We start from the raw sequence: 11,793 nt of genomic DNA on the forward strand, positions 1-11,793 counted from the left end.
GAACTAACCTAATTGTAATTAAATAATGGCGGAACATTTAAATTTGTATATTTCCAAAATGTAAGATTTTATCAACGTTAAAGAAATAATTGTTAACTCAAATGAATATGTAAACTTTCTTTGTAAATTATTAATTGCCAAACTATGTATTTTTCAAATATCTTTCTGTTGTAATTTAGAGTATTGTAATAAGAAATTACCTAAAGACAGGTGTTCGAGGCTGGAACTTTGGGTATAAATACGAAGGAATTTGGTCCGTAAAGAGGTCTGTTCTGGTGTCAGTCTAGGTAGAAGTGAATAGGTGCAAGCCGCTCTTCTTTAAAGACCTAGACTGGCCAAATAGGAACGGTCTAATCTAGGAAGAAGTGAATAGGTGTATGCCGCTCTTCTGTAAAACCTAGGTTAGCCGAATGGGATATAAGTTCCAATTTAGGAAGAAGTGAATAGGTGCAAGCCGCTCTTCTGTAAAAACCTAAATTGGCAATCTCGGGTGATAACTCCAAGTCTAGGAAGAAGTGAATAGGTGTATGCCGCTCTTCTGTAAAACCTAGGTTTGGGCCACCCTAGTTTGACCTTTCTAGAAAGTTCGAAATTATCTATTAACCATTAATCTCCAAGTTCCAGTTGCGAGTTACCTAACCACTGGCTGTAAACACTCAAGCAGTAAATAAACTTTTCATTAAAAACTTCACGACGTTGGTTGGATTTGTTCTGCACCTACCCTGAAGATAGGTTTCAGTGTAGACCCTTAGAGACTCCATGCTCCCGACTATAGGAGTAAAGGGTGAGGAAAGTTGCTAGGAACGTAACAGATCCTTTTTGGCGCCCATCGTGATGGCCACGACAGTTTAGAACTTCAACCACCGACGTTGGATACTGGGCATACAACGTAGAGGCTCGACAATTGAAGAATCCAGCCAGACGACTATTACGGAAGAGGTCCTCGTTAGAAGCGAAGTTGCAGTAGCGCCGTAGAAGCTGAAGAATCCTGACCGCTGCAGTTAAAGAAGATGACCAACGACGAGTAGAAGATTACTATAAGAAGCAATAACTTAAAGACTTCATTAGTTTGGAAAATATTCTTCAAGAAAAAGGACTTACATTTTAAAAGTGTGAAAACTCAAATATTAGTATTTAGTCATGTCTAAAAGGTATTTAAGGGGGGAACAAAGAAAATTAAACATGGCGACCTTTAAGTGCTGCACTGATGACTCCAAGTCCGAAGAAGGAACTGTCAAATGTCAAGAATGCGAGTGTTTGTTCCACTTGAGTTGTTTGAATATGGGATCCGCGACGTGGCGCCGATTACGTGAGGTTGTGCCGCCGGTATTCCGCGACGCGACCCCTCGTAGGATTGGAAATCGGTCGAGTCCGCTCCGCCACTGGACATCACCGTGTGCGTAAATGTGTGCTCTTCCCATAGCCAAAGTTTGATGTAATTCGGCCCACTGGGCACGGAGTTACAGAAGAAAGTTCCCCGAAAATTTAGTGAAAGTGCCACCTTATGGTAAAAAAACACTTCCAGTGACCCCCCCAGAGCCGTTTTACCTCTGAGACCACACCCACCCCAAAGAGGAGATTTCAGTGAACGTATAGACACCTCGACCGACGCAATCGGGTGAGTACAAACTTTTCTACATAGGTTAAACCACCCCCATGCTATCCTTATGCAAGGATTAGGCTTAAAAGGACTAAAAGTGCATTCTGTGTCTACCACCCGATAACTCGAGAACTAGCCCTTGCTAAGGGGCGGGACTTATACCCCCGAAGAGCCCCATCCTTCCCCCGAGCACCAAGACCATTACCCCCCCTTCAAGTGAAAAAGTGACTCTACCACCCCCTTCAGAGTGACGGCATGTGTTGCAGTTAAATCGCTGTAGCGGTGGGACGTAGACACGGGCGACGACCCAGGCTTGACACGTCCTGTCTTCAAGGGATGTGACGTGGTGATACACGTTTGATGTTGTGATCGTTTGACGTTTCGCAGCGCGTGTCAAACAACAACAAACTCCACGTGCGCTCTTGGCGGGAAAGCTGTCTTGTGTTCTCCGCGAGTGATACGCTGCTTTGTAACGCAACGAAGTGCAGTGTGAAGGATGGCTCCCACGGGGGCCACCCCTAAGACTACCAATAACCGGCACAGCATGGATTATCCCTCTGAGCAAACAACCGACCCCTTTAGAAGGGGTGGAGGGTTAGCACGCACACCCCCTTCCAAGAGGAAGCACTTGTCGGATAGCCCAGAGCATACAGTTTCGCAGCAGGAAAATCCCGGTCAGAGCGCTGCATCCCAACCACACCTAACTCCCACCCCAAACCCCCCAGGAAGCCAAATAAGCACAATTGTATCAGACTCGTCAGAATACAACTTGGGAATGTACCAGAGGCTACATTTAGATATTACTACCGTGATATCGAAAGATAAGAATATTACGGCGGACAAAAAGACGCTACTACTGGAAATCCTGGCCAAAATGAATCAAGTGCATACAGAAGCCATAGTAGAGTCCCGTTCTTTAAGAACGGCGTGCCGTATTTTGGAAACTAATAATAACCCCCAAACAGTAGCAACTCAACAAAAGCCAACATATGCGCAAACACTGTCCAATCCAGCACAGCAGGGAGAAAAAGCTGCTCAAATACAAAAAATCACCAGCAAAGCAAAACATACCGTATTTATCACAGCGCAAGATAACCAAAAGGTTCGTGATATATGGGATAATTTCACTATGGCAATAAATCCAGTCCGTGAGAGGGTAAAAATCGAAGCTATGCGAACCACCCCAAAAACCCTTATTGTGGAGACCGCCACCAGAGAGGACCTTGAAAAAATAATGAATAATCAAAACCTCAAATCCAAGAAACTGAATGTGGAACTCCCTAAAAAAAGCAACCCGCTGATGATCATTTATGAAATCCCAATCAAAAGAGAAGAGGAGAATATAACAGAGGAATTTTATGCACTGAATGGTATCGAGGAACACTTGAACATGTCTCTAGATGAATTCAAGACCAAATTCAAGTTTCGGTTTAAAACCGGGCCCAGGAACCGACCAGTCTCGCACAGAGTATACGAGGTGGATCCCGTAATTAGGAAACTTATCCTAAATATGAATAAGGTACATTTAGCCTATCTGTCCTTGTCAATGAAGGACTATTTAGTCGTCCCGGTTTGCCTCAAGTGCCTGGAATATGGACATGTCGCGAAGCACTGCAAAGGGGAGCAATACTGTACAATATGTGGAGCTGAGGGACACTCTAGAGAGGAATGCAGAAAGGAGAGGGTAGAAAAATTATGCATACCCTGCATGAGAAGGAAAAGAACGTGCAACGCCGATATAAAGGATTGCCCTACAATGAAGTTCTTTCAGCAGAGATTAATAGAAAAAACCAATTATGGAATTTAAACAAATAAGAAAGAGAAATAGGAACACTCCTAGCCGCCGACGCCGTAATGCGACAAGAGCGGCGGCATACGCAGTAAGGAAACAGGGTGAACTTCAGGAAATTCTAAAACACCGTTTCACAATAGATCTTCCTCTCCACCTCAATACCTTAATCTCCGGAGAACTACTTTATCCCCCCACCCCTCACCGCAGCAACTTCTCTCTTCATTCCACACTAACGCCGTTACCTACTCAATATAACTGTCAAAAACCCATTCTTAGCACACCGATACCTGGCCTGAAACCATGTGCCTTCATTATTCCCCCTCAGTTATCCATATCCCCCCCGCCATCGCCACTCTCACTTTCTCCCCATGAATCAGTCCTACTCACACCACCGCACTCACACTCTGCACAATCCTCGCCAGTCTCCTGGTCTTTCTCACACACCCCATTCAGCCCCACCTCATACTTCTCTCATAGCTATGAAGACCTCCAGAATGACCCCTGCCCCAATCTATCGTCTCATTCTCCTTCCCTGATTGACCTAGTCGAACCTCCAAGTCGGTCAAATCTAAACCCGGAAGCTCCTCCCTTCCAAGTACAAACAAAATACTTAAATTTTACCGCACCAGTCATAATGAACCCACCCCGACCAGAATTCAAAGATACCCCAAAAACGAACATCAACCCAGCAACGATATACCGTAAATTCGAACTTGATCTACAACTTAGCCGGCTTGAAGAGAGGGATAATTTAATCACTGCGCTGCGTTTGCTGGTTAGATTAAAACATGATAACGGAAAATCCATTACATTCCCTTACCCGGAGGCTGTGGATAAGATGATCCTAAGATGCAGCAACATCCCGGTTAGTCCGGATGAATTGCACGACTTACTAAAACAAACGTTTCACCGAAGGGACCTAAAGCTAGACTTAGAAGAGGTCTACAAAGATTTCGCAAGGGGATATGGAAGAGTTGTCCAGGATGCCACCAAGCCTTGGCCGTCGTGGAGCTCTGTAATAAGACATTGACGAGAAACAAGTTAGGCATACTGCAGGTAAATCTGAATGGAGCGAAACTGGCCACGGAGGAGATTTTCATCTTAGCTAGAACAAACAACGTCGACTTGCTGTTGTTACAAGAACCTTACATTCTAAACGGAAAGGTGATACATGCACCGATGGACGCTATACTAGCCTATAACCAAAACCAGAATGCCAAAACTGCAATAGTAGCACTAAATAAAAACATAAATATGCTCAAAATAGAACAGTTATCTGATTCACATACAAACTGCGTAGAAATAGGATACAATAAACAAAATTTTACAATCATAAACACCTATTGTCAATATAGTCACAGCATCGACAAATATATAGACCACATCAGAAAAGCCTGCAGGGCCTATTCATACAACAAGATTCTGGTGACTCTAGACAGCAACTCTTCCTCACCCCTCTGGTTTGGCAGGGATATGGATTCCAATGGCGAAAAAATGATGAACCTTTTAGCTGAATTAAACCTAAATGTAGAAAATCAACCGGGTAACCCACCAACTTACCGGGGTAGAGCGGGGGCGAGCAGTAATATTGATCTAACTCTATCCAACAACCGCATGAGCCCTCTCATAGAGGGTTGGAAAGTCCTGGACATGGTAACAACCAGTGACCACAACGTCATTGAGTTTTATGTCAACCTGGAAGGTGCTCCAAAAACCCACACGATGAGACCACCTACCTACAACTGGGCAAAAACGGACAAGACTGCTCTGCTAAACAACATCGATCTGCCAGAATGCTCTAGATCTGCAAATAACGCAAATGATTTGGCAGAATTGCTCACAAAACAGCTTCAAGCAGCCATAGAGGCATCCACGCCTAGACACGATATGGACAGACCTCCTAAACCATGGTCAAACAAATTGACAAGGCTTAGGAACAACATGCGCAGATCTCGAAAACTATACCAAAAACCAAACATTCCTGACATAAGAGCAACTTATCTAGAAGACTATAGAAGATCAAAGTCTAAATATGCAGAAGAGTTGAAAAGCTTCAAATTGAAAAGGTGGCATAATTTTGTAAATAGATATCTTAATAAGGATAAATGGAGTCTGCCGTATAAAATTATCACGAGCAAAACTAAACAGAGAGAGGTGACAACAACCTTAAAAAGATCTGATGGAACCCTAACCAATAACGCACGGGAAACCGCGGAACTGATGCTGCATGGACTCCTCCCAGATGATGAAGAACAAACGGACAACGAGGAAAATGCCGCGATAAGGAGGGAACGTGGACGCTATCCTAACAACACTCCCATAGCCCCATTCACATCTGAAGAAATCGTCCGAGAGCTGACATCAATGAAAAGTAACAAGGCGCCAGGCCCAGATGGCATACCAGCTGGAGTAATCAAGCAAACGCTTCCAAAAACACTACCTTTCATTACAGCCCTCTTCAACCAATGTATTATAGGAAAGGAATTCCCCAGGGCATGGAAGGAGGGACGCCTAGTAGTAATCAGGAAGGAAGGAAAAGAAGATGCTGCGAGCTTAAAATCGTACAGACCCATCTGCCTGCTAAATACTATGGGGAAGCTTTTTGAAAAACTTATAAACAAGCGTCTGCAGGAATTCCTCGCCATGGTAGGAAAAAATGACAACCAATATGGCTTCACAAAGGGTCGTTCTACGGAGGACGCTATAAATAAGCTAAAACAGGTTGTGGAAAAATCAGAAACGAAGCTCGTCGTAATCGTTTTCGCGGACATTAGCGGGGCCTTCGACAATTTGTGGTGGCCCCACCTCTTCTACACCCTCAGGAAAATAAACTGCCCGGTTACACTCCTCAGATTGTTGGAAAATTACTTCAAAGACAGACGAGTTCACCTCGACTTAAATGGAGTAAAGGTATTAAAAATAACTACAAAGGGCTGTCCACAGGGCTCGGTATTGGGCCCGCATCTATGGAATGTAAACCTTGAACCCTGTCTTCGAGCGCTAGAAAATGACGAAAACATTGACCAAGTTATTGCTTATGCCGATGATGTAGCGGTGGTGTGTTCGGGCAACTCGAGAGCTCAAATCGAGAATAAAGCAAATCAAGCATTGAGAACGTTGGCAGAGTGGTGCAGAGGCGCAAAATTAGAACTCTCGTCCTCTAAGACGAAATACCTTATTGCTAAAGGACATCTAAGTCATAAGAGGAATCCTAGCATTAAAATATCTGGCGCAACAGTGAAAAGGACAAAATAATTTGAATACTTGGGTGTGACACTGGAGGAAGGGATTAGATTTGGGGCTCACATTCGCAAAATTACCCAAAAAGGCGAAAATACCATGAGCAAGTTAACGAGACTGGCAGCCCAAAACTATAACCTGCCACCAGGCATCATGGATACATACATAAAGTCCATATATGAACAGATTACCACATATGCGTCCTCGGTCTGGGTGGGTGGACTCAAAAATAAGAAGAATGTTAGGGTACTTCGATCCTCACAAAGGAGAATACTCCTGAGAGTGACGGGAGCATTTGGCACGACCTCCACGGAGGCGCTCCTTGCCGTAACTGGTAACATACCACTAGACAAGGAAGTGAGATGGCGAGCAGCCAAATACCAGTTCAGGAAAGGAGATGAACAGGAATTGACGAAATGTGTTGGAATCTTCCTCCCTACCCTACACGATATAAGAGCAAGATTGACAAATGAATGGCAAATGGAGTGGGAAACTGCTGAGAATGGAAGAAGAGTATATAGCTTTGTGCAAAACATCAGATACAATAAACTAGCCAGCAATCAATATTCAAGAGGACTCGTACATCTTCTGACAGGCCATGGCCCATATGGTACGCATCTCTGCCGAATAGGCAGCAGACCCACACCTGCGTGCAGCGCATGTGGTGTGATAAGAGATACGCCAGAACACAAAGTCTTCTTCTGCCAGGCAGCTGGTGAAGAGATCAAACGACTAAGACGGGAACTACCAACCACTGACGTCAAAACACTCTTATGTCCTCAGCAGTTGGACAAGCTTAGAGCCCTGGCGAATGCAGTATCATTAGAAGAACAAAGAAAATTTAATACTCGGCTCCAAAATCCCCAACCGGAAGCGCCCATCCCGGCAAGACACAATGAAGATGTAAGGAAAATCAGGTTTCAACCGGCAAGGATTTCACACACCAGGAATGTGCCTCCCGCACCGGCTCGGCTGGACGAACAGGAAGCAGAAGAAGACGAAGTGTAAGAAGTGGAGGAAGCTCCGGAAAATGCTTCTAGAAGAAGATTCTTCGCTGTCTCATTGGGAAGGCAGGAAGCCGAGGAGCGTAGGAGAATTCGTCCAATCAGAATGCCTGGTGAGAAACATGAAGACTACCTTATAAGGGTGTCTGCATCCAGAACATCAAACATGTAAATTAATCCTCTAACTCATATAAATATCCTCATCAGACGCAAACATAACACATATCTTTAAATTGCCATGCTAAAGTGCACTTTACACATTTTATCCCTGCACTGGTACTCCAGTGTCTTATATTTCAGTTTCATATCATCACCATATATCTACACTTTCAGCACCATGTTTTCACTACGCTGGAACTCCAGTGTTTAATATATAATATATTTTTCTTCTTCTTGTTGTTCTTTTAAATTTTTATATCTATTATTATCTCATATACAATTTTTATCTCAAAGCATTAAGAAACCACACATACCCGTTCTAAGGAAACTCGCGCGCGCTATAATCACTCTTTACCAACTCCAAATCCCAAACTCTTGTACAGATGGGGGCTGGACACCGACAGCGGAACACCTAGCCTCTGGGGTGGAGCATTCTTTGACAACAGTAATTGCAAAACGTAAAAATAAATGGTCTTAAACCAAGAGCTCACCCGCTCTCGGTTGCCGGCTCCTGATGCAAGATGCATCAATAAACAATATTATGTAATGTATAGGGCGTGCGAGCTCCAAAAACTTCTCACTCATAGATCCTGGAGCCCGGGATCCGGTACATGCTAGATCACCACACATTACAGCATATCACCTAAAATTGTAATACAAACAATATGTAACGGAAGATACTTATTCACGTGGAAAAATGTATAGCATTGTACTGTCTACAAATGTAATGTAATGTAACTCAATTTATTAACTATGTTATTTAATCTTGTATTGTTTTCTTTTTATTTTCAGTCTTATGTATCTGCAATTATCAATAAAATAGTAGTGCACAACGATAACGGGGGAACCGTAATTCGAGTAAAAGACGTCCCAGTTTATTTCAGAGGCACTGGGACAAGCGTATGCCCTCGAATGCATACGGGTGGAGGTTTGGTTGTATTCGGGGGTTCCCCCCTTATTGTTTGAATATGGATGCCACGAATAAAGATGTTGATAGAACTAGTTTTAAATGCCAAGGTTGTCAAAACAAATCTGAATCTGCGAACCAAATGATAGATTTATTGAAAACGTGGAGACAAGAAGATGAAGAAAAGAGACAGAAAGAAAGACAAGAAGATGAAGAGAAAATACAGAAAGATGAAGAGAAGAGACAGACAGAAAGACAAGAAGATGAAGAGAAGAGACAAAAAGAAAGAGAAGAAGATAGTAAAAAGATGAGAGAATTAATAGAGGAAGTAAGATTAGAGTGTAAGATCAATAAGAATGAGTTACAAAAAACTGTAGAAGAATGCCAAAAGGGAATGAGGGCCGAAATGGAAGAATTTAAACAAGTAATGAGTCAAGAAGTGAAAGATCAGATGGAAGCAACCCAGAAAGCCTTATTGGAAGAAATAGATGAAGAAAAAAGTCAGAGGAAAACAAAAGAAACGGAATTAACAAGCTTATTTGAAAGTTTAAGGCTTGAAACTACCAAGAGCTTGATGGAAGAAAAACTGCAAAGAAGAAAGGAAATGGAAGACGAAATAAAGGAAGTACAATGGCAATTTCACAAAACTTCTAGTGAAATAGATTCTTTGGCCATGAAATTAGAACGTCTACCTTTGAGTGCTAATTCAGTAGACCAAAGTCAGGGGATTCACTCTGCCAATTTGGCCACTCCTATCGCTAGTGTATCTAAGAGGAGGTATACTGAAAGAAGTAACCTCTCATCCTCAAGTGCTACGTCCGACGAAGGTTCGGAGTTGAATAGAAGCCGACGCTCAAAGAAAGTGAAGAAGTCACAAGAATTCTTCAATCACCTTTCGGAAGAAGAGACTAACAACAGAGTTTAGGAAATCCAAGTGTCAGAATTTTAGACTGGCAGATATAAAAGCCTTAGAGAAGTTTTCTGGAGAAATAAATTCAGTCTCGGCCGAACGATACATCGAAAGTTTAAAGACCTATCTAGATATAATGGAAGTTTCAGAATTTTACAGGTTGAAAATTTTACCTTCCTTAATGACAGGAAAGGCCAAATCCTGGTTTATAGCAAATGAAAGGAAGTGGAAGAGTTTTGATCAGTTCTGTTATGCATTTCGAAAGCAGTATGCTTCCTTAGAGGCTAAACAACGAGAAATGCAGCTGTTAAGGAATAAGAAATTTCAGAGGTCCCTTGGATTAACGTTAGAAGAATACTGCTGGGAAGTCTATGGAAACTACTGCAATCTGGTGGAAGTAGTAAATCAGGGTGAAGTCTTGCATTTGATAATCAGCCAACTTCCGGTGAAAGTTCGACAACTAGTATTGATTCGAGATCCTAAAACCATGGAACAACTAGCAAATTATCTTAGTCGATATGAAGCTTCCGAACAACTGGAGATAAGTAGGGGAGATAACCCCAAGGTGGAAGACAGAAGGCAGTTTCAACCCAGAGTTAGGCAGACTAATATAGTCTCGTCTAGGTTTAACAACGAAAGTGAAGGAGCGACCAGAACACCTCAGAATCCTAATAGGAACAATAATAGAAACCAGAGGGGTAACCAAGGGCGGAATTTCTATAGCAACGGCAAAAGAAGTCAACCATATAGACGACCATGGAACCAATCCCGTTTCCCCAACAACCACTTCAATAGAAATTCTAATACAAAGGAAATCTCCTGCCAAACTGAAGAAGTCACGACTGAGTTAAATCCAGCTTGGGAAGGTTCAATGCTCCCAAATCAAAATTTAAACCAACCCTCGTTGTAAATGAAGCTCTCTCATTTACAACGGAAGGGAAAACTGCATCGGAAAAAAATGAGAGTACCGACAATTTCCTCACCGAAGATTTTTTAGAAGTATTGCATTTAGAATTAGAAATCGAAAATGAGGAATGGAAAAAAATAGAAGAACCTGAACATAAGGGAATATTGTTGTCCAAGAAACCAGAAATTATCGCCCAAATTTTAGGATTAAAAATTAAGTGCACTATAGATACAGGGAGTGAATGCACTATAATGAAATATAAAATTTGGCTTAAGTTACGGGACAGGTTACCCGGATTTAAACTTCAGAAATGTCCCGGAGTGAAACTACGAGATTTTACTGGAAAAGAAAGTTCTAGAATAGTAGGACGTAGAAGAATTCACTTTGAAATTGGGGGATGTGTATTTGAAGATTTGGTCTATGTAAGTCGGAATTTAGATGCTGACTTATTAATGGGCTACCCATTTTTGGAGAAATATCAAGCAAATTTAGATACAAAAAACCAAATACTGTATTTAATGAAAGAAGGACTGCTGGTGGAAGAAGAATTATTAGGAAGAAATACCTTGACGGGAAAAAATACGTCGGACTTTGAAAACAGTATTAGTCAAGTAATCATTGATGCCTGGATGGCCAATGAAGAAGAAATAAGACAGAAAGCCTATTCTCCTGAGATACTCAACTTTAAAAGGAGACGAAGGAAAGATCAAATGGGAAACCAAATTGTTCCTGGCCTCATATAAACCAAGAACTCAGAAAGAGAAGGGCGAGCAAAGCGGATAAATTTTGAACATCGGAGATTTAGTGTTAAAAAGAAATCGTAAACTGAGTTCGGCACCAAACAAAGAAATCGCCAAATTTTTCGAATATTTCCTAGGTCCCTATGAAATAATAGAAATAGGGAATAATGTGGCTTTGCTAAGGGATCCCTGGACGAAGGAAGTTTTAGGAAAGGAGAATTTCCACAACCTTAAAAAAATTAATTGTTCAGCCGAACGTAGAAAGGAATTGCTGGAGAAGTGGAGCTCGAGTCGAGGAGGACTGGAACCTAGAAAAACAGAAATTTAATAATAGTGCAGAACCTGAATGAAAAGAAAGACCTTATAAACTGATCACAGGGAACCGAGGATGTTTCCATAAGCCCAGTAAGCGTTATTGCTTGGTAAGCCAAGGAAGGGCTACCAGGGGGAAAGGTTGATTCCCTTACTCTTCGAGGATAGAAGAGAAATTGCTGTAACAATTTAAAGGAAGAAATTGTTATTTTAAGAGGCTGA

Source organism: Lepisma saccharinum, chromosome 10 (assembly GCF_977018435.1).
Source record: "Lepisma saccharinum chromosome 10, izLepSacc3.1, whole genome shotgun sequence".
Classification (NCBI taxonomy): Eukaryota; Metazoa; Arthropoda; class Insecta; order Zygentoma; family Lepismatidae; genus Lepisma; species Lepisma saccharinum.